The following is a 23,295-nucleotide window of genomic DNA, read 5'->3' on the forward strand; positions in this document are numbered from 1 at the left end:
GGCGGGCTGAAGGCTGCACGGCGCGCTCTGCACGTGAGGCGGCAGCACCGGCTCCGGCCGCAGCGCGCAGCCCGGGCCACCCGGCTAGCCTGGCGCAGTGGCTGCCCGCGCCGCTGGGCCGCCGAGTCCGCCCTGTCGGCTCCCGGAGCGCGAGGCCCGCCTGCCGCCCTCCCCGGCCCCGCGCCGCCCCTCCGTGCGGGCCCGGCTGGCCAGCGGCTGCCCTCGCGCCACCCCCGCGGGGCCCCCGAGCCCTCCGGTTCCGGCGGCCGGGTGGGTCGGCGCGGAAGGGGGTGCGCCTCGCGGCTGGCCCGAGGCTGGCTCCCGGCTCCTGCAGCTCCGCCGGCCGCCTTTGGGGGCGGCCTCGCCGGGGAGCTCGGAGGAGACGGTGCGCACAGCCCGGGGTTCCGGGCGCCTCCGGCCGCTGGGCTCTCTCTGCCGCCGGCCTCGCGCGGCCGCAGCAGCCGGTCCGGCTCCCTCCCGGCTCCATGCGTGCGATCGCCGAGCGTGTGTGTGTGTGACGGGGGCGCGCGTGTGCGCGCGCGCGCGCGTGTGGGGCAGTGTGCTTGCGGGGCGTGCGGGGGGAGTGTGTTTGTGTGCGTGTGGGTGTGAGTGCCTGGCTCGTTCTCGCTGAGACACACACTCTCTCTTCCTCTCCCTCTGTCTCTCTCTCTCACGCACAAACCGGCTGGCTCGTCTGAACTTGAAGACGCCCCACATTCCAAGATGCCCGAGGTTCCTGGGGATGCCCGGGGTTCTTCGATCTGGAAAATCCTACCGGCGTCCTCCTAGGGAGGGATTATCTGGGTTTTTTTGCTTTTTTAAATCTGGAAGAGAACAAGTTGTGCTTTTTCCTCCCTTCTTCTTGCTAAATGCCGTGGATATAACTGAATAAACCGCTCAGGGCTCTCCCCGCGTGGACGTCCGAGGCCACCATCTGCCTACGTTCGCCGGAGCCGGAGGGCTTAGCTCGAGCCGGTCTTGGGCAGGGAAGGATGCGTGGCCGAGCCAGGGAGCCCGGGCGCCCTGCGGAGCCGGCCTCGGTGCCTTCCAGCCGGGGGTAGATGCTGCCTCGCCCAGGTGAGTGGTCGCCGCCGCTGCGTCTCAGCGATCTGGGTGTCCGCGGGAGCTCGGCGCTGCGCTGAAAGCACCGGGGGAGCCGGGAACTTTGCATCCCTTTCTTTTTCACTTGAGGACTTCCTCACCCGGGCAGTCATATGAATACCCTCTTCTCTTTTCGCCCATCCTTGTCGCGGGAGGTTTCCTTTTCTTTATTTCCTTTTTTTTTTTTTTCCGATAGTGGGGGGCGAGGAGCGGGGAGCGGGTCAGTGTGAGGCCAGAGAGCAAGAGGGAGAGACGGGAGCCGCAGGTAGACGGAAACGTTGAAACAGCAGGAGAACTTTGCCACCAGACCACTCTGTTGCATCTCTCCACATGCGAAGCCTGGCTAGAGCGATTGCTGGGGGCTGGGTCGGACGCCAGGGCTCCCTGCGCTCTGTGGGCTGGGTGGGGTGGGGTAGAGCCCGGTGCGGAAGGTTGACTCAGTGCTGATGGAGGGAAGGAAGGCATCATTGCAGTTTCGGGAGGCAGGCAGGTAGGGCAACCTCAGGGGCCCTGTCCTGTCTTCAGGTAGAAGGCAGGGAGATCAGGGAGATTGTGCGCGTGCAGCTTGGGGCATCAGAATGGCATGATGAAGCAATATGGAAACTGGCATTAGCCGTGCCTAGCTGGTAGGTCTATCTCCCACCCAGCCCTGCCCTGGTTCTAAGGTTGGCCTGGGCAGGGAGGAGGGAAAGCAGTGGACAGCTGCTTGGAGGCCGGCAGTGCCTTGCTCTGCACAGACCCTAGGGGACGACAGGGAGGTGTCCTGCCCATCTTTCCTTCACCCCAGTACAAAGGACATAGGCAGCGAGTTCGAGGGAGACAGAGCTCCTGAAAGCCAGAAACTGAAAGAGAAATAGGAGGGAGCCTGAGCAGAGACCGCAAAGGGACTGAGCCAGGCCAACACCAAGTGCCTGCTGAGATGTCCTCAGACAGTCAGAAACCCGCGGGGAGAGGGCGCTTGTCAGAGCCCGCATTCCGAGCTGGAGTTACAGGCACGGCTGTAGATGCTGACCCTCTGCCCCGCCACTGTGGAGTGTGTGTACGTGTCAGTGTGATTGTATGTGTGTGCATGCATGTGTCAGGGAGGGGGGGGCCTCTGTGGCTGCAATGGGCTGATTGGTCTTGTGGGGCTGGGGGAGGGGGCGGCTTCAGGAAATTGACCCCCTGTGGCTGGGGAGGAGCAAAGCGAGGCAGGAAACTGCCAGCTGTGAAGTTCCCAGGGACCAGGCTGAGAGGTTCTTGTTGGGCTGTTGTACGTGGATGGGGGCCAGCTTGGAACTCACGGTGGGGAGACCCAGGTGGGGAGATTGTGGGGAGACTGGGAGTACAGATCCCGGGTCTTGGGGTTGTGTGCTGGGCTGGTCGCTGCCCTCTACGAAGAGCTTTATGCAGCAGCTTGCAGTGGAGCCCAGCTGGCTGTGGGACTCGCTTGTGGGGTGCCTTGGGGGCTGAAGGGAATCAGGATTGTGCAGGGAGGACTCGGAAGCTCACGAGGGCCTGCACTTGGAGCCGGCAGCCTCTGCAGACCACACCAGCTGCCTCGGCCCTTCGGCTGACGCTGGAATGTCGTCTCTCCCTTCTGACTCTGGCTAGGGGTGCGGAGTTCCATCTCTCTCCTCTGGCTCCTCACATGCTTCTGTTCAGGCCCCCTGCCCAGCCCTCAGTTTAGAGCTTCTGGTCTAATTCCTGCCCAGGAATGTAATTACTTATCTTCCGCCCTTGCCCTGGGAATACAAACAGCCAACTTGGCATTTCTGTTTCACCCTCTGGCGGTGCTTCTCTGGGTGGTGGGCTCCCAGCTCCATCCCCTGTTGGGCTAGACCGGGTACCTGGCTGCCTGCTCTGGGGCTCAGGCTCCCAGCTTCTCTGAGATGCCAGTTCCTTTCCCAGGCCCCGAAATCTGAGAAGTTGGGGAGTGTGGCCTGAGAGAGGGTGAGCAGGGAGCTTCCAGGAGGCGAGACTGAGGAGGAGATGGAGGGTGGAAAGGGTGGGAGATGCAGACGAGGTAGGTGGGGCCACTGGGAGAATCAGGCAGCCTTTTGGCCACCCAAGCCCTGGTTTGGCTACAGTGGAAATCGCTTTTGTGTCTTGGCTGCAGCTCTGAAGTAAAATCAAGGATCCAGGGGGGTTTTGGCCTCCAAGTGTCAGGAATGTCAAGTCTCTCTAGCCTGTGGGGTGGAGTAGTTCTCTTTCAGAAAGTCCCCTGTCTTGAAGTGGAGATGAGTACAATATTGGTGTCTGGCGGTTTTCTATTCTGATGGGGGAGGCTTCTAGACTGAGAGCAGAGATGTAGAGCAGAAAACAACCAGAGATAGCCGAATGGAATGGGACCCTGGACAAAAGCAAGAACGATTTGGGTGTTTTGCAATTTTATTTTGAGTACAGTTAGAGTTTTAGGGTCCAACTTATTTGAAGGGATAGAGTTGTCATATACAGGCATACCTTGGAGATATTGCAGGTTCAGTTACGGACCACTGCAATAAAGCATATATCACAATACAGTGAGTGAAACGAATTTTTTGGTTTCCCAGTGCATATAAAACTTATATTTACATTATATTGTAGTCTATTGAGTGTACAAGAGCATTATATCTAAAAAAAACCCAATGTAATACCTTAATTAAAAAATACTTTGTTGCTAAAAATTCTAACCACCCTCTGAGCCTTCAGAAAGTCATAGTAGTAACATCAAAGATCACTGATTACAGATGACCATAACAAATACAATAAAAATGAAAATGTTTGAAATACTGCAGAGTTACCAAAATGTGACACAGAGACACGAAGTGAACGAATGCTGTTGGAAAAATGCTGTTGCCAATATACTTGCTCGATGCAAGGTTGCCACAAACCTTCAATTGGTGAAAAGCACAATGTCTATGAAGGGCAATAAAATGAAGCACGATAAAACAAGGTGTGCCTGTAATGGAATGGAACCTACACTTGAAAGGCCTGGGTTCAAATTCTGGCTCTGCCACATCTTTGTTGGTTAAGCACTGGAGCCTCTGTGCTCTCCTCCGGTGACAGAAAATAATAGTATATGCCTTGCAGATGTGTATGACCCCATATTTGTCTCAGTGCTCCCCAAACTCCTTTGCAGATCTGGAGGAGTGTTTGGGTGGAGGCGGAAGGTTTGGAGAGAGGGAGGGGCCCTCAGAGACATGGAGGATAGTGTCCCCAGCCTCCCCCGCCACGTAACTGCCAGGAGGGTTTGATGCCATCACATGTAAGCTGATCATTAAAAGACTCCAGGAAGCCCTCCAAGAAAACTTCGGGAATTGATATTCGAGAAGCAGGTTTCACCTCTGGGGCTGTGGCACCTGCTTCCCTCCCTCCCTCTTGTTTGCTTTGAATTTTTACAGCCATGCACATTTACTCAGGATGCTTGGACTCTGTGTTTTACAAGTGTCATCTATCACCCTTTGCTACCACAAGCTTGTGTGTGAAATATCTTCCAGAATCCAACCCCTGCCTTTCCTTCCCTGACTCTGCCTCTTGCTGCCCCAAGAGTGGCCTCACAGGGCTGGTGTCAGGCCCAGGCTAAGTGAATGGACACAGCTCCTGCTGGGGTCTGTGCAGGGCCTGTGATTGGACCTGGGTCCCGTGTGTGGAGTTGGGTGGCACATCCAGTCGGGAAGAGGGGCTCGAACCCAGACATGTATTTAGTGGGATCTGACTAATGAATCACCGGAACAGGAGTGGAGAGGTAGTCTAACCATCATGGTCAGGCCTAAGAAAAGGTATATTCAGGGAGCAGGAAGTCAGGTCTGGAGATAGGGACCAGGGAGAATAGCCATGTTCAGTATGCTCAGGGTGAGGGCAATCAGGATGGCTTCTTGGAGGAGGTGAGGATTTCAGGAACAGCAAAAGCCCATTGAAGTCCATAGAAGGCAGATTTTGTCTTCTTGTAAATTCTCAGAGGTCACTGGGAATTTGGGGAGTTTCGGGCATGGGGTACTGAACAAGTAGAATGAATGTTCTGAGAAATTTCTTAGGCTCTCAGGACCAGCTCCTTCAAACAATTTCTTGTTTGCTTATTATGCGCCAGGCACAGTGCTAAGAGCTTCACATTATTATCTCATTGAATTCTCCCAATCCTGTGAAATGGCCACTGTTGTTACCTCCACTTTACAGATGGGAAAACCGAAGTTCAGAGAAGTTGGGTGCCTGCCAGTTAGCTAGTAAGTGGCAGAGCTGTCACTCAGTTCTCATGTCTGTGTGAATTCAAAGCCCACACTCTTAACTCCTCTGTACTGCCTCTGTCCCAAGGTGAGGATCAGTAGGCACCATGGGTCAGCACCTCTGGAAGCCCTGCTGTCCTCCTGGCCTGACTGAGGAGGAGACTTCAGAGCCTCCATCACAGAGCCCTGCGGAGCTCAGCGTTCTCATGGGCGTCCCTGCCTGCCTTTCTCGCTCACACCTGCCTGTTTAAAACTTCCCATCAGACAGTCAGCATTGTCCTCCTGGGCAGGAGGGAAGATGGGATAGTAGGCTGAACACTGGACCATGAGTCAGGAGACCCGACTCTATCATGTGTGACTTGGGTTGGGAGCCCCTGAGGCCTGGTTTCTTTACTGATAAGTCAGGATGCTAATGTTGACTTCCCAACATTGATATAAGGGCAGGCCTGTGTGAATGCGCTTCATGCACTGAGCAAGCCCTTTAGCACTCAACCCCTTCCTAATTGTGACCCCTTCCTAATTTAGACCGAGTAACTAAAGTGTCAACGGCAATAATGCCCAGATATGAGGGCATTACATGTGGGCTTTAATGTATCAGTTTCATGTGGGACTGGAGTTCCCCAATAAGATAACAGGACAGGCAGGTAGACACTGTGCCTTCCGGGAAAAGGGATGCTACAGAACCTGCAGAGGAGGGGTCTTTGGTCCAGATAATTGGGAGGGATTGGTGGCAGGCAGCTAGGAAGGGACACACTGATACATATATCATTTACTTTTGTAATCAGGTGCCATTATTGAAGCTTTGGCACCAGAGAGGGTGGAGGGCATTAGCCTTCAGCTGGTATTTCTCAATCCTTCTTTCATTATTGCCCTCTCGCAGGAAATTTTTAGACACAATTTTTTATAATTGCACCCCCATGAAATTTTAATACCACAGATATACGTATATCTGTTTATGTACTGTAGGTACAGCTGTGCTTTGTATACAAAAAGAGTAAGCTGCTTTCTCACCCCCTCCCAATAACAAATTTTTGTCCCCTTGGGGGCGCTGTTGCCACCATTGCGAATGCAGGTTTTAGGGCTAACGGACTAGGATTAGAAAAAGAGGTAGATTGAGGCCGGGAGAATCCAGGAGACGGTGAGGATAGGTTCACCTCGGCATGTCGCTGCCAAGAGTGTGGTCCATGAGCCAGTAGCATCAGCATCACCTGGAAGCAGGCTAGTGATGCAAAACCCCATCCCACCCCAGACCTCCTGTATAGGCATCTCCATTTTATCAAGATGGGAGGTAGGGGAAGGGTTGGAGGCATGGTCCTGGAATACAAGGCTAGTCTGTGAACAGAAGGTCAAAGGAAAAGGCACGAGAAGCCAGCTCGTTAAGCTGAGTGCTGATGCACCAAGCACGTTTAAGCAGTGACACTATCTACCTGTGTTGTGATCTATTGCTCTTTATTTTTTTCCCGGTGATTCCTTGCATTGTAGCTGCAAGTTATGTAGAAGGTGTGGAGGTCCCGTGGAGGAGACGCAAGGCTGTGTATGGCCTTGCTTCTGCGCAACAGAAGGCCAAGCATCTAATTTGGACAGATCTGGGTCTGCTTTCTTGAATATCCCCAAGGGCCAAGGCTAATGGGGACCAGACCAACCCGAGAGACAGACTAGAACTGTAGACACAAGACTTAGGTGTTAAACTGTGTCAAGCTGGATTAAATAGCAAAACTGAGCTCTTGTAATTTTTCAACCTGCTTGGGGTTGTCTGCATGGAGTCTCGGTCTCCTTGCCGCAGTCCTGTATTTACAGGGCAGCCCCGAAACAAATCCCAAAGTTGGGCTCTTTAGAACTCTATGCATTTACAGTCAGCCCTCCTTATCTGTGGATTCTGCATCTGTGGATTCAATCAAAATTTTTCAGAAAAAAACAAATCTCAGAAAGTTCCAAACAGCAAAGCTTGAATTTGCCATGTGTTGGCAACTATTTACATAGCATTTACAATGTATTTACAATGATTTACAATGATTCACATTGTAGTAGGTATTATAAGTAATCTAGGGGTGATTGTAAAGTATATGGGAGGATGTGCATACGTTAGGTGCAAATACTATGCCATTTTATAAAGAGATTAGAACATCCATGGATTTTGGTATCTATGGGGGTCCTGGGTACTGGGGAGACAACTGTGCATGCCATACGTTAACTCACTCACAGCAGACACAGCATGGGAAGCAAAACGCTGAGTCTCTCTTAACTCATTTTCCCTCTGTATTTCCCTTCTGGGCCATCTCCCCTCAACACCCCACTTCGGTCTAGGCCAATACAGGGAGGTCTTCCCTTTCGCCTTAACTCAGGTCTCTAATAAAACTTCACAGGGATGCAAAATCTATTTGGTCCTCCCATCTCCCCTCCCTAAGACTTACTTTCTACTCTTTTTCCCCAAAGCTAGCACTCTCCTTCCTAGTTACCCTTCCTGATCTATTCCCCTGTTAAGGCAGCTTTAGTCAAATAAGCTGGGGGTGGGGATTTACTATGATCCCCAACTAATATTGGGAGTCTGTGCAGGCTCGTACTTCACACTAGTAGTAAACTAGGTCTTGCTGTTACATGACTCTCTCTGGTCACCCAAATGAATGACATATGGTCACTCAGCCTGCAGGACTTGGAGGAGCTTAGGGAGTGAGCTGGGCTCAGGTTCCGGCTTGGGTCTCAGTACCTGATGAGAAAGAGATGTGGGAGCTCCCCCTGGGTGATGGCAATGGAGGTGAAGGCATGCTTGGCTTTCTGAGCTCCTGGAAACCCTTGGAAATGCCCAACAAGGGCCATAAGATGAGGTCCAGTCATTCTAAAAAGGTATTTAAGATTCCTGGATGAGCAAGTTGATCCTTTGATTCAGTGTTGCCCTGTAATGAAGCCACTATAATACCCAGATAAATCTTCCTGGGGCAGGAGGGAGGGAGGATGGATGGCAACTTAAAGTCAAGGAGGTAAAAGGTTAGAGGTCGTCGTACAGCACAAGGCAACAGGTCCTGGAGGACTCACTGGGGTGCAGGGGAACCTGGAATAAGTTCTCTTTCAGCTTTGTCTGGAACTCACCAAGTGATCCACGCGCTAGGTGATGGAGCTGCACTGGAGCCCTCTGTCCTTCTCTGCTGGGACATGTGTGCACTCATGTGGCTGTTTGGTGATCATTCCTTCCTGGCTCTCGGTCTGCTCTCAGGAGCTTTGATTCACAGCAAACCTCCTGCAATTGAGAAATTCCACCCTAGGTCAGCCCCACCCCGGGACGTTCCAGCCCCAATTCTGCCTCGCTTCCACCGAGGTCTCCACCTAGGTGCGGGAGAAGATTGGACCGTTTCTGCCCTCACAGGGTGGAGGAAGCCCTGTCATGGCCATTTTTCCTGATGCTTGTTAAGGATCAAAGTGTGGTCATCATGATTTGCTGGCATCATTTTCATGGTCTCAGTCCACTCCACCTCTTGAGGCCATAAGTTCCGTACTTTGCTGCCCGTGTGGGAGTGAAGCGTCCTTTTACTTGTTCTAAAGTGTTCCCTCCACCCCATCAAGCTTTAAAGCCAGGAGAGCCTGTGTGTTTAGGATTTGGTGATCAAGCCCATGGTCCTTCATCCATCTCTTTCGTGACTAGCTGGTCAGCAGTCCTCACCGATTCAGTTTAATTCAACAAGCATTTATTGAGCGCCTACTGTGCACCACCCCGCAGGCCAGATGCTACAAAGACGAATCATCTCTCCGGTCTGTGTGTGCACACAGCCCTCCACCACCCCGATCATTTGATTTCTACTCCTGTATGTTTTCCAGCCCTGCCTGTGGACTCCAGGACTAGGTGGAGGTGGGAGTTGGGGTGGGGATTCCCAGCTCTGGCTTGTTTCTAGTGCCTTCCCTCACCTGCATTCCCATACAAGTGTGTGTGTGTGTGTTTGCTCAGGACTCAGCTAAAGGTCACACACAATTAACTACGTGATGTAAAGCCGACGATAGTGGTGATGATGGTGGTGGTGGAAGGGTGATGAGGAGGACCACTTAAGAAATGCACTCTCAAGCTGCTTTCCCAATTCCCTCCCTGCCCCACTACTTAGCTGACATCTTACCATCTCACCCAAATGCAAACTGACTGGATGAAGAGATTTGGGGGTTGTGGTCCCAGTTTAGGGGCAGCTGACCCTAAAGGAACCGCTTAATCTTCCTCCTGGCCTGGTTACGTGCGTCACAGGGGCTGAGCTGGGAGAAGGGGAACTAAGGAGAGAGTCTAGAATAGACATAAATCCCAGCCCCTCTGTCTAGTCACAGTTTCTAAGCACATGACACATGAGGGCCGTCACACTGGGGGCAGGACGGTTTCCCAGGCCTTAGATGGGCAATAATCTGGGCAGGGGGCTGCTGGCACAGAGAGGTCGCAAGTGAGCAAGGCAGGCTCCTTACTCTTGAGAAACCTTCCTCGGATGGGGAAAGGCCCGCTTTTTGTCCTTGGGAAGTTTAGGTCTAAGAGGAGGATGGAGGAGAGAAACATGCACATTATCCGGGAATGCTTAGGCACTGAAATATGTGGATGCAGATCCTTCTTATGTAGGGAGTGTGTGTGCACTGGACCCTCATTCCTAGGGCTTACACTGTGTTCTCTCTTCCTGGTCATGTGAGCAGATTACTCTCTCTCTGCCTTGGTTTCCTCATCTGCAAAATGGGGATAATAATAGTACCCATGGCATAGGGTTGTTAGGAGAATTCAGTGAATTGCTATAAGCGAGGTGCTGGGAGCAATGGCTGGTACGTGGTGAATGCTGTGTAATGTGTGCTGTTATTATTCGTGGTAGATAGACCAGTGGCATTTTCCTAAGCGAGGAGAGGAATGACCGTGGACCGGCTTAACTGATGGTCCTTTCCAACAACCACCCCCTAAATCGTATAGCACCTTGGGGAATTTCATAATACTCTCCACATGCTCTCATTGGACCCTTTGGACAATCCTACCAGGCAGGCAGGAAGGACAGATGTTATGATTATACCCATTATACATGAGAGGAAGCTGAGGCACTTAGAGGTCACTAAGTGGTTCCTGGTCCAGTTGGGTTCTTATTACACCTTACAACTACACTGTGTTCAACTGAGGGGTTGGGGGAATTTTGTGGAGGGGTTAGGTGAACATGGCTAATGGGTTCGGGATTGGACCTCCCACGTGGGCCTTATTCATGTAGGGGTCAGATCATTGGAGAAATATGCCACAGTGTGGGAGGGCGTTCATGGCATGTTCCAGATCAGCGTGCCTAGGCTGGATCTACAGGGCGCGTCACAGGGGAAAGCGCGACACGGTATCTCAGGGGATGGGAGTTAGTGGCAGGGCCACAGAACATGTTGCTTTGGGTCCTTCTGAAACCATTGTGCATGCCCTGGATGGGGTTGGGGGTGGGAAGGTGCTGGGGGCCCTAAGGAGGTGGGTGTAGAGCCTGGATTGGGGAACACCTTCTGTCAGGGAAGGAGGCATCTGATTCAGCCTGGTCTCTATGTGGAGAGAAGGCCAGAAAGAAACATCTCCCTGGGCCATGATTCCTGCCCACCCCCCAACACCCATTCCCCAGGGCTGATTCTGGTGGTGGGAAGAGGGACCTCCTGGCTCTTTTGGTTTGAAGAAGCTGGAAAAGCATCTGGGGCAAAAAAAATGGGCCTTGGGCCAGGACACAGAAGAGGGCATGAGACCTCCAGCAGGGAGAAAGCAGATCCAGAGGAATGCTGGGGGGTGGGGGCAGGGTTTCAGGAACTGGGGGCATCGGGTCCAGGAGTGGATTACGGGGTCAGTGTCTAGGTGTGACATGGGGTGATGATGGAGGGAGGGTGTGTAACCACAGGGAGGGGACAGGAGTCAGGGAGGTGGTGGAGCCACAGGAGGAGAGCTGGGATGGGAGCTAACTGGGGCCTGGACCTCCGGGTCACTCCTAGCACAAAGCCAGGCTGCCTGGAAACCAAGCCCCATCCCATTCCTCCTTTCTCTAGGGGAGAGGTCTAGGCTCCAAGCTCATTTCCAGGACTTTGAGATCAGCCTGTTCCATAAATCTCGGGCCGAGTGAATATGGCACATAATTGGGAGGCACTGCAGGTACAAGTGGCCCCAGACAGGGGGAGAGAGCAATGGCACATGAGTTACAGGGGAGGCTGGCAGGGCGCTGGTGGCTGGCCCAGCTTGGGGTGTGAGTTATCTCGGGTCGGGCCACCCTGCCATGCTGCTGCTCTGTGGCGCCGGGCTGATATTTACTGTATATTGGTTTTTAAATTACAGAACGGCATCAATTCCCTGCTCTTGAAGTTCAGCCCTCACTCGCTGTTCCTGTCTCGCTTGGCCTTTCTCTGCCTCTCCTCCTCTTTCTCCATCTGTCTTGTCTCTCTCTCAATTCAGTTTTTAATGCAGAGTATTATCTTACATTGTATCATGTTACCCCATAGTACTGTGTTTCTATTACCTTATATTTATTAGAGTATGCATTATTTTCATCCCTTTCACATATACAGCGCTTGATGGTTTTTAAAGCTCGACTCACGGCCATGTTTATCTACTTTGGATCCCATGACAGTGAGGAAGTAGGGCAAGCAGAGTTGTCTCCATTTATAGGTGAGGAAATGGGCTCAAAGAGGCTAATGGAATGACCAGGTCATGTTGGATTGAATTATATTATATTATACCATCAGAATAATAGCTACTGGGTATTGAATGCTTATAGTGGGCCCAACACTGTTCCAATGTAAGCTTTTTGTACTCATTTTATCCCCACGTTAGTTCTGTGGGGCGGGTACTTATTAGTTCATTTTACAGGTGAGGAAAAAGGCCCAGAGAAGTTAAGTTGCTTGCCTGAGGTCACACAGCAAGTAAGAGGGCAGAGGTTGCATGTGAACCCAGGGAGCCTGGCTCCTGAGCCCACACTCTTATCTACGATTCAATCTATCACATGCCGTGACAGGTAGTAGGGGTGAGAGGGTAGGGATAGAGGTGGGATGGCTTCCTGGTATACGAGAGGCTTTCTTATTCTTGTACACCTTCAATTTCTAGAATAGTTTTCCTGCACCCAAGGGAAAGGCTTGGGGGACCTCGTGGCAGCTGGACATGCCCCTAGAGTGGGGTTTAAGCTGTAATCACAGGCAAAGCTGCTTGGAGCTAGGCCTGGCTCCCAGGGGCCCAGCAGGTCAGCAGGCATCAGAGGAGGAGCTGGCGGTGCCTGGGGGCCCCACGTCTTCTGCTGGGTGCAGCCCCTTCCTTCCCTGGGGAACCCCTGCTGAGCATTGCCTCCCTGGGGTCGTGGTGAGTACGAAATGAGTGAACATCTATGAAGTGATACAGCATATGGCGTAATTTACATTCATTCTCCCATTTCGTTCCCCTACTATCTTTGCAAAGTAGGTATTACCTCCCTTTGTGCTGATGTGAAAACTGAAGCTCAGAATAGCAGTGGGATTTGCTCTGGGTCTCAGTTGACCAGCTGACCCTGTTTGGGTCTGAGGGGATTCCTGGGATGCAGGACTTTACGTTTTGAAACCAGGGAAGTCCCAGGCCAACTGGGATGAGTCCCAGGTCATACAGACACTGCATGGCTGAGCCAGGATTTGACCCCAGTCATGTCTGATTCCCACTCCATGCCCTTACCCACCACTCTAGACTCCCTTGGGGATGCTGCCTCTCTTAGCTGCCCACATTTGCTGAGCCCTGGCTGGCTTTAGAGATGCTGTCTGACTTCATCCTCACAGAACCTTGTGCAGTAAACATTCTTATCCAGAGTTTACCAAAGAGGAAACTGAGACACAGAGAGGTGAAGTAACTCGCTTGGGGTCACCCAGACAGGAGATGGGGATTTGTACCTGGCTATCTGGCACCAGTGCCCCACACTCCTGGTCACTTTGCTACGGCTCCCCTTGTATCTCTTCCCAGTTCCCTCCACCTTCATGGTCTCATTTCCTCATCCTAGTAGCTTGTGGAGTAGACAGGACAGGTACTTTTATCCCTGAGTACAGGTCAGAAAATGGGAGCTCAGAGAAGCCAAGTTACTTAGCTGATGGCACAGAGCTCATAAGTGACAAAAGCAGGAAAGGTTTTGCCAGGGGTTCCCAGCTGGTACTTCCCACTGTGCTTTCCTTGTTCGGTAACTGGGAGGAGGTCCCCGGCCCAGCCCAGCCCAGTCCTGTTCAAGCTCCTAGAGGCCTGAGGTCTCAGTCATCACTGGGTCCCCTGTGCAGAGGCTGGTTTCTGGGCTTGGGCTCTGGGTTGTCATCCTCTGATCCTCTCTCAGCAGGTAGAGGAGGGACCTGGCTGCAATGGATACACCTGCTGGCCTCACAGCTCCTCTCCTCCCACTGGCTGGGGACTGAATGCAGAACGGGCTGCATTTTCCTGGGAGGGCAGTAAAGGCTCTGTTAATGCCAGGCTTCCTTCTCAGGCAACGAAATAAAAGAGTTGGGAAGGACAGTGACAAGAGTCTATAAATTCTGAATGATGTTCAGGAAAGTAGCCTGGCCCCCAGGGCCCATAAAACCCAGGCAGCTGCTGGGTCGAGGGTGATTTATGGGCCCCTGCGTCTGCCACAGGGTCACCTATACATCACGCTTCCCACTTGTAAGGTACTTTTCTTTTTAACCTCCAAACTCTTTTCAGGGTTCTTGGCATTTCATGGTTGTCCTCAAGCCACTCATAGAGATGAATTACTCCCCATTTAACAGATGTGGAAACTGAGGCATAGAGTGTGTTGATGAATAGCCCAGGCTCGCATAGGGACCCAAGTCCCTTGAGTCTGTCCTGGGAAGTTCTCACTAACATTTATACTGATTAGACACTTACTACCTGCCAGGAATTGTTCTAAGCACTTTACACTTGTTAACTCATTTAATCTCGCCACAACCCTAGGACATAGGATTATTGTTGTCACTGTCATTTCTATTTTATAGGGAGGAGACTAGGCAGAGAGAGTTTAAGTCGCTTGCCAAGGACCACAGAGCTGGGAAGTTGCAGGACTGTAATTTGGACCTGCATGCTTAACCATCACGCCATTAGCAAAACGTCAAAGCAGAAAGGCCTGTGATGGTGAGCAGTGGCTACTGCCATCCCTGGGCGACCCGGCTGGCTGCCTCTTCTCAGGAGACGGGTGGGCCCCTCTGTTCCAGGTGCTCTGGGCTCTGCGCAGCTTCAACACAGCCAGATTAAGACATTCCTAAAGGAGCAGTGAGGGCAGGCAGGGGCTGTGAAGGCCGGTGGAGAAGCGGCCGGTGGAGAAAACCCTGGGCTGGGGGTCCGGAAACCTGAGTCCTGGCCAGCTTAGCCACCAACTGGCCATGTGACCTAGGTGACCCCTCTGAGCCTCCTGCCCTTTGCCTCTGCCCTCCTCTGATTTGACAGAGCATCTCTTGGTTTTGGGGGCCCACCTGGTGGTGGCAATGGCAGCAGAAGTAGGACCACAGAAGCCCCAACGCCAGGCCTGGCCCTACCTTCACTGTCAGAAACCCAGAGCAGCAGTGGGTGCCCAGACTTGCAGCTAAATGCCTGAGCTATTTAAAGCGTCAGTCACCACCGGGAATCTCGAGGTTCCACCGTTTCAGTTGGGCACTGGGCTGTGGTCACCTCCCTCCCCGTTGCCCTGCCTAATGGGGTTTGCTGGGGGTGGGGGAAGGGATGGGGCTTGGCTGCTGAAAATTGTTACAGCTCTACCACTGCTTTCCCGTCAGAGGCGGGTGCTCAGCCATGAGGGTGGGCTGAGGGGCTCTGCTGGGGACAGAGGCGGTGCCACATCCCTTTCTTCTGGCCAAGGTCTGTGAAACCCCCAGATCGATGGAGGAGAAAGCAGGCAGAGGGACCTCTCCTAGTTTCCTCCCTCTGAAATTCTTCAGGAAGCTGCCAGCCTGCCAGGCTTTCATTCAACTTTCTTGTGGATGACGGATGTTTACCAAGCACGTAGTATCGGTCAGTGGCTGGGTTTCAGAGGCCAATTAGATTGGTCTCTGCCCTCAAGGTGCTCCCAGTCTGGGAGGGGAGGCCGAGAGGCAAACGGCCAATTACAACACAGTGTGATGGTGCTACAATTGGAGGTGAGGAACTGAGGGAGCCTCGTGGAGGAGTTGATTCTCTCCAGCTCCACAGCAGGTGCCTCTCGCTAAATGGCTGCATTGGGTGCCTCCAGCCCACCCTCAGGTGGACACTGTGTGCCCTGCTGAAGACCTCATTCCTCTTCTTAGGTGGCTTGCAGAGGCACTGCCCCTTCAGCTTCTTTACTTGACTGTGCCCTCTCCCCACCCCGACCACTGGACTTCCACAGTTCCTAGAACACATCATGTTCTCTGGCCCCCTGCCTGGAACACCATGTCCCACACTCTGCCTGGTCCTTCTCATCCTTCGGGGCTCAGCTTAAATATTGCTCTTGGGGATGGCCTGACCACCCAGTCTAAAGTCAGCCCCTCGCTGCTGTCACTCAGGCAGCTTTTTTTCCCCCATATCCCTCTTTCTACTCTATTTGCTCATTTGTTTGTCGCTTCACTCTTGCAGCCTGTGAACGATGTGAGGACAGGAATTAAAAGCACAGACTGTTGCTCAGACTGCCTGCCTGCAAGTCCTGCAGCAATGCTCACCAGCTGTGTGACCCTGGGAAAGTCATTTCCCCTCTCTGTGCCCCAGGGGGGTAATAATAGTACCTACTCCATCGAGGTGTTGTTCCGGTTTAATGAGTTAATATACATAAAGCACTTGGGGCAACGTCTGGCATATGTCAGGTGCTCAATAAATATTAGCTATCATTATTATTTTTATATCCAGTGATTAAAATAGTGCCCAACTCAATAAGTATTTGATGATTAAATGAGACACCTGGGCTGAATCTTCAAGGGAGTAGGTTAGGGTTGCTTCTGGGTCCTAGATGCACACTGAGATCACCTGGGCGGTGGGGGGCGGGGGGGGCTTTAAAAACCAGTGGTGCCTGGGCCGCAATCCCAGGAGAGTCTGATTTAATTATTCTGGGTGTGGCCTGGGCATTGGAGTTTTTAAAGCTCTCCTGGGATTCTGATTCCAGGGTTGAGAACCATGGAGATGGCACTCACAACACCAAGAAAATCATGCAGCTGGAAGGCCTCGATGAAGGATGTCCTTGAAGAGGGAGCAGAGAGAGTGAGGCCAGGGCAGGGGAGTTGAATGGTAGCACAGAAAGGCAGGGCCAAGCCAGGAAGGGCCCCTACGTGCCCTGCTGAGGAGCTTAGGCTTTGTGGGGAAGTCAGTGGGGAGACTGGAAGGCTTTTAAGCTGGGAATGACATGGTCCGATTTGCCTTTAAGGAAATTGGCCTGGGTGGCTGTGTGGAGGAAGGATTACTGTGAATGAAATTGAAGGCTCGGAGATCAGAGGACAGAAGCCCTTCTGCCACCACAAGAGCAGTTCAGGACCTGGTTCAGACAGAGAAGGCGACTGGCTTGTTCCCTGTTTAATTACTTAATCCTCCTTGGCATGTCTGATCAGTGAAAGCTGGACAGTGCAGGATTCCTCCTTGCCACTCTGCCCCCAGCTGCATTTGAAACCCCTGTCACTCTAGGCTGATGTAAACCCTATCTTGTCCTGACCACAGAAGGGCTTTTCTGCCTGAGTTCTAAGCCAGGCTCCCAAGCTGCAGCAAAAATTCTCTATTCCACAGCCCTCTGGCCCTTGAGCTGGTTGTTTCAAGCTGGAAATCCCTCCCAGGTCCACTTCCTCATCTATGATGTCCTCCAGCTTGTGACCTAAATGTACGGATTTTCTCCAGGTTCCAGGCCGGTCCACCCTTGAAGCAACAGGCTCCCATCCCCAAGCCCTTCTCTCCCAGCAACAGCTGGAGTGTTTTCTTCATCTTTCCCTGCACCTGGTTTGTAGGTGAGAGTCGCACTTTCTGACTCCCAGGTCCCCAGCCACCAAGCTATTTCCATCTCATTGTTCAATCGTCCTAGATGTGGATGTGGGTCCAAGTGCTGCCTTTGAATGGCAGGGCTCTTGACAAAGTGACCCACGTCCTTCCCACCGTACTGCACTGTATACCACCCCTTAGAGGCAGTATAGATGCATGCTTCAACCTGCCTCTGTTACTTACGGGCTGTGTGATCTTGGGCAAGTCATTTGACCTCCTTGTGCCTTAGTTTCCTTATCTGTAAAATGGGGGTGAAAACTCAGAGACATTTACTTAGTCCAGTGCCACCAGTGATGGCCATGGGTTTGGATTGGCCATCTAATTCCGAGGATACAGTGGGCTTTATTTTACACCTTGTTTCTTAGCATTAGGGGAGCATTCAGGACAGAACAGGAAATAAAGCACACAAAGCATCTTCATTTTCATCTCATGGGGAGGTCCAGCACCTGCTCACCTAAACAACTTTTTGGCCCCTTGCTCGCACGGGGCACATCGGCTGCTGTGGATAAGAGCTGAGATGCATGGTGTGTCTCCTTGGTACAGAGAAGCTGAAGCCTCAATTTCCTGCCATCTGTACACCATTTTAGAGACCCAAGGCCTTCCTGCCAGCTCACGGTTCCCCACAGATAGGGGTTTCACGGCACACAGGGCAGACACCGCAGAGCACATGTGCCTTAACTGTTCTGTGGGGGGCCAGCCTGGGCCATTTCCCCAGGGCGTCCTAGGCCAGCCCAGGCTGCGTCAAGCCTTGACTCAGTTTCTCATATGAGGGGACAGTCAGTAGACTGCTGTCAACTAACAAAGGCAAAGACTGGATTTATAAGAGAGAGGAGAAGGAAGGGAGAAGCTGCAGACCATCTGGGAACAGTGAATCTTGTTTTTACATTTGGGGGAGGGGGTGAACTGATCAGCTGGCAGCTGGCAGTTGGTCTGGGCATTTCTGTTCTTGAGTGGCTGTCTAGGGGCATCAAAGAACACAATGGAGTTGTTAGGGACTTTCCAGAGGAATCTCAGGAGTTCTCCTGGGGGTAAAATCTCAGTAGGATGCCTGCCAGGGCCACCTCACCAGCACCTCTGCCTTAGCTAGGCCAGGTCTGCACCTTCCCCCTCAGAATTCCTCAGCAAGGGGCTGCTGTGGGGTTAAATGGGTCAGTGCATGCAAATTCCTCCAAAAAGTGAAGAGTAAGTGTTCATATTGGAAATAAGTTCACAGTGAATGTCTAGTAAGTTCTAACTACTAGTGCTTTCCTTCTCTGGGTTCCATCTGTTGGCCTCTCCAGCTGGCATTGCCTAGTGTCCCATCTCTCTTCTGGAACTGAGATTAGGAAGGGGAGAGGAGGAAGTTGGGGACCCAGAGAGGAAGCCAAGAACCAAGACAGCTTTGGAATAGTTGGTTTTAAGCGATAAAGTGGTGAGGTTGCTCCCCTCGGGCCCTTTAGGGTCTGGGGTTGAGGGGGGTATCTTTTTTCTTCTTTTAGCCAAGGCAGTATCAATCAGAAATGCCCCCATCATTCATAATTCCATCCTATTGGCTGGGATCCAGCTGTGTCCACCATTTTGTTTTTTTCTCAGCTGTGAAAGATAAGTAGAAGCCCAGAGAAAGCATGTCTTGTCCTGTCATCCATAAAGACCCTGGTAGCAGGAGGCTGTTCCCTTCCTGAGTGGCTTCCCTCTCTACTTCCTTTTCTCCAGGAAGCCAAGTGGGCTGAGGGACGGAGTCTCAGAGGCTGACTTGGATCCTGGCTGTCCCAGGGGCTTGCAGTATGATCAAGAGGGTCTCCTCTCTGGCCCTCTTCTGTTTCCTCATCTTTAACACTGGGAGACGGAAGAGCTACAGACATAATATCCTAAGGACTCTAGGGAAATGGGCCTGCCTCTTTCAACTTGAAGCCTACTCTTTGTGTTTGTCTTTAAGGCTGCTCTCAAAGGTCATCATCCCAAGGTTTGGCTGGAATATAAGTGTTAGGGGTCTTACAGTGATTTGTCTTGGGGTCCCAATCCTCTTCCAGATGGTCCTGGCTGTTATACATCCTGCCTCAGGGCAGGAAGAGCAGTGCGCCCTCTACTATGGGCTGAGAACTTTTGTTTTAGAGATGTGGGAAGGCTAGAAACTCCGCATCAGTCATAAGGCTTTTATTTGAACGGACGTGTGCCATGATGATGTGTTTCTGAGTCTGTGTCTCAAATCATCAGAGCTTTGATGGCAGGGCTGTCTGCCTCCATCATTGCACACAGCACCCGCTCAGCCACACACGAGGAGGGGATGCTTTATGAAGATTCATGCTTCTGTGATGGTGAGGACTGCAGTGGTGGTGGGGATGGATGTGGAGGAGGTTGGGGTGATTGTGTGGATGCAGGGTATGACTACAATGATGGTGAAGATGGTTGTCGAGGTCATGGTGTAGGGAAAGGCTGGGGAGACAGGGCATCATAGGCAGGTAAGAAGTATTTTTGCTAGTGGCAATGGAAGGGCATTGAAGGACTATTATTATTTTTATTGAAGTATCGTTGATTTACAATGTTGTGTTAATTTCTGCTGTACAGCAAAGTGATTCAGTTATACATATATATACATTCTTTTCATATTATTTTCCATTATGGTTTATCATAGGATTTTGAATATAGTTCTCTGTGCTATACAGTAGGACCTTGTTGTTTATCCATTCTATATTTAATAGGAAGGATATATATTGAAGGATTATAATTTAAAGGATGGGGAACCAGATTTATGTTTTGAAAAGCTTGCTTTAATTGCATGGTGGAAAACTACTTGGAAGATGGCAAGATTGAATGGATGTAGACCAGTTAAGAGGCTATTGGAATAGTCCAGGAGAGAGAGAATGGTGGCTTGGATTGGGGTGATAGAGGTGGGATGGAGAGAAGTGGGCAGAAGCTGGAGCTACTTAGGTGGTAAAATCAATGGGACTTGGTGATGATTAGCTAATACCTTGATCAGACTGCGGGAGCCGTGAGTGCAAAGGGTGAGAAGAGTTCATCTTATTGAAGATGAACCTTAAGTTTCTGGCTTGGGCAACTGGATGGATCATTAGAATGTAAGCTGCATGAGGGCAGGGACTTTGTTGTGTCCACCTGTATGCCCAGGCTCTCAAGCAGCAGCTGGTGCGTGGTAGACCCTTAGGGTATGTTGGTTGGATGACTGTTGCTGTTGACTCTTGGTTCTGATCACGATGGACACAGTATATTACAATTTTTGGTTTCCATGCCCATGTCCTCCACTGGACACCAAACAGTCTGGGAGCTGGCCCACAAATGGTTAATAGTTACAGAGCTGAACCTCAGACTCTGATGAACCCGAATTTAAATCCCAGGACCTTCCTTTACTGGCTGAATGATTTGGGGAAAGTTACTTAACTTCCCCGAGTCTCAGTATATTCACCTCTAAGATGGGGATAAAAAGAGTGCTTATCTCACAAGGTTGTTATATTGATTACATGAGGTAATATAATGCTGTAAAGCACTAAGCCCAGTTCCTGGACCATGGTTGTTGGTGGTAGTCATTTAAGAAAAATGAATCATCTGTATCTTGCATCCAGCACCATGCCAGCACGCAGAGGGTGTGTCTGCGGGGTGACAGTGAGGAAAGGAGTGGAGGCGGGGAAGCTATTGAAGACTTCGGGGACAGGGCTGGGGAGAATGGGAGATGATGCTTCCACATGCATCCTGTCACTTCCACCCTCATTTCCATTCTTGCTTCTCAGCAGTCCAGGAGATGAGACTGCAACGTAGCCCCCAAGGCTCATGGCAGGCCCTTGGTGCCGACGGGGAAAGCAGAATGCCTGGGGACTCAGCTGCTCCCACATCTACCTTTGCTTCAGCTGAATTCCAGCTTAGTCACAAAGAAGTGTGTTTTAAAAATAGCAACAGGTGATGTTCATCCAGATGGAAGCCCCTAAAAACCTCTGCTCCCTAATGGTCTTTGCTCCATGGTAAGTGACTGTGGATTGACAGGGGGCCCCCGGCAGCCGCTGCTCTCTGTGCCTTTCCTCCCTTTGATGGGAAAGTGAGGTCTCAGCAAGCCTGAGGACCCTGGAGGGCCTCCCAGAGAAGGAGGGGGAGGGAGCTCACTGGCCCAGCAGCTGCCCCTGCTGCCGTCCTCATGTGTCCACACTGGAGAGAGAGCGAGATATGAGTCACAGACACTGAGCTACTGGCTGGATGCAGAGAGGCAAATATTTTGAGAGCAGGACAGAGAGGCACCCGTCCACACCTGGGTCATCTGTGGGTACTGTGTATGTGTGTAGGGAGGGGTTTCTGCACGTGGTGCCCTTTGAGCCATCTGTCAGCTTAGAGTCAACCCTCAGGAAGATGTGGGTGGGACCAGAAGCCGCACTTGGTCAAAATCTGGACTCGGGCCTTAGGGAGACACCCATGTGACACACTCCTGCACAGACAGAGGCATAGGTCCTGACCATCACATCCTCTGTGGCCAGCCCTGCCCTCAGACTCACCTGCAGCCCCTTGAGGGGCACAGCCATGGGCAAGCCCCACATTGGGCCTCTTAGAATAATGCAGTGTGTGTGCGTGTGTGTGTATACACCCACGCGCACGCAAGTGCCTTTACATGTACAATGGAGCCTCAACAGTCAATTTCTAAGGAAGTCTTCACTTCCAAGTGGTGACAGAAATAGACTGCGTTTCTTTTGAGAGCTTTCTCTAGCTGGTTAATACAATATGTGTGTGATGGCAGGACCAGGAGGCCCCATTCCCGCTGCTTCTCCAGTGGCTAAGGTCCTTCAACTTGGGGGCAGCAGAGGGAGACTCCAGCAAGCTCTGCCTCTGGCTGGAACCACAGGGTCCTGGCTTAGTGGCCCGCTCTCCAGGCGGACCCCGTTTCCTGTTGGGGATGTGAAATTGGAAATCTTGTCTCTTCTCAGGCCCTTTTTCCCTCTTCCTTTTGTACCCCTTCCCTGGCACTCGCTGGGCCAGTTCCTAGTTTTTTCCACTCTTCCAACCCCAGGAAGCCCCCCAGTGCTCTCCAGTTCTGAATATGAGATATACATCCCTCCTGTGTCCCCTCTGGTGCCCTGTACTTCCCCAATCCCAGCACTACGATGCTGCCATGCCTCCTTCTGCCTTCCCTTAATTCCCACCTCCAGGAAGCCTTCTGAGATTGCTCCAGCTCCGCCTTGCCCACAGCACCCACCTCATTCACCATGTGTACCCTCCTCCGCCTCTCATCGTATGTTCATTTTTAAATGCTCTTTCTCTTTGTCACCGTCCTCATGCTCTAGCTGGGCTGTCATCCTCATTCATTCATTCATTCATTCTTCAGATACTCATTGAACTTCTTGTCTGCTATGACTAGGCCCTGGGGCCATGGAGGTGAGGAAGACTGACGGTTTTCTGCTTTGGGACTCCTTGACTCCAGGTCAGCAGGTGGAGGAGGGGGGATACCCGGGGTTCCCTGAAACCTGAGGTTGCAGAACAGCATGGGGAGGCCTCACTGGGGACGGGGGTGTCACCTGGAACCCGGGAAAGTGAGCAGTCTGGGTGGGCCACCCTGGCCTGCCACAGCCCACCCCCTTCCTCCAGCCCCTCTGGAGCTTTTCCTCGTTGGAATTCCCTCCTCATCCCACCCTCCCATCAGGGCCAAGTGTGGGAAAGGCGGGGCTCTAGTTTTTCTAGTATCTGAAATGGCCGTGCCTCTCCCTTTCCCTCATTTCTGAGCGGCCTCTTGTCAACCCCTTGAGCGAAGGTGCCTTCTTGTGGAGGTCCAAGGAGAGAATTAACAGTGGATGCAGCTGCTCCCGGGAAGCCCCTGAGCGGGCAGCGTCTACAGCAGCCAGCCCGCAGCAGGGGAGAGGACACTGCCTACGGCGTAATGTGCCAGCCCCCCTGGGCAGGCCTGGGCAGCAGTGGGAGCAGTGCCCATGGGGAGGTTGTAGGAGACATGGGTTCTACCCCGGGCAGCCCCAAGCCAGCCATCGGCCTCCCTCTGCAGGGGCGTCAGGTTCCCCAACTACAAAATGAGGGTCGCTGCTAAAGCTCCCTGGGGCCCCTTCCTGCAGGCCAGCTCTCCTGCAGCCATACAAACCTTGTCCTTTACTTTCTGTTCCTCTGAAGGCAGGGGGGCTGACTGCAGAGAGCTTCCAGGGGGCTGTCCCA

At 52.2% G+C, this 23,295-nt stretch overlaps 1 protein-coding gene across 1 annotated transcript in view; it reads left to right on the forward strand.

The window, feature by feature from the left end:
• Nucleotides 1-889: 889 nt before the first annotated feature.
• LRFN2 (leucine rich repeat and fibronectin type III domain containing 2) overlaps nt 890-23,295 on the forward strand; it is a 176,450-nt gene continuing 154,044 nt past the window's right edge. The window contains exon 1 of the mRNA XM_061195087.1: nt 890-1,077. The gene's annotated coding sequence lies outside the window, so the exon portion shown is untranslated. The remainder of the gene's footprint in view (nt 1,078-23,295) is intronic.

Source organism: Eubalaena glacialis, chromosome 7, assembly GCF_028564815.1.
Source record: "Eubalaena glacialis isolate mEubGla1 chromosome 7, mEubGla1.1.hap2.+ XY, whole genome shotgun sequence".
Taxonomy (NCBI): domain Eukaryota; kingdom Metazoa; phylum Chordata; class Mammalia; order Artiodactyla; family Balaenidae; genus Eubalaena; species Eubalaena glacialis.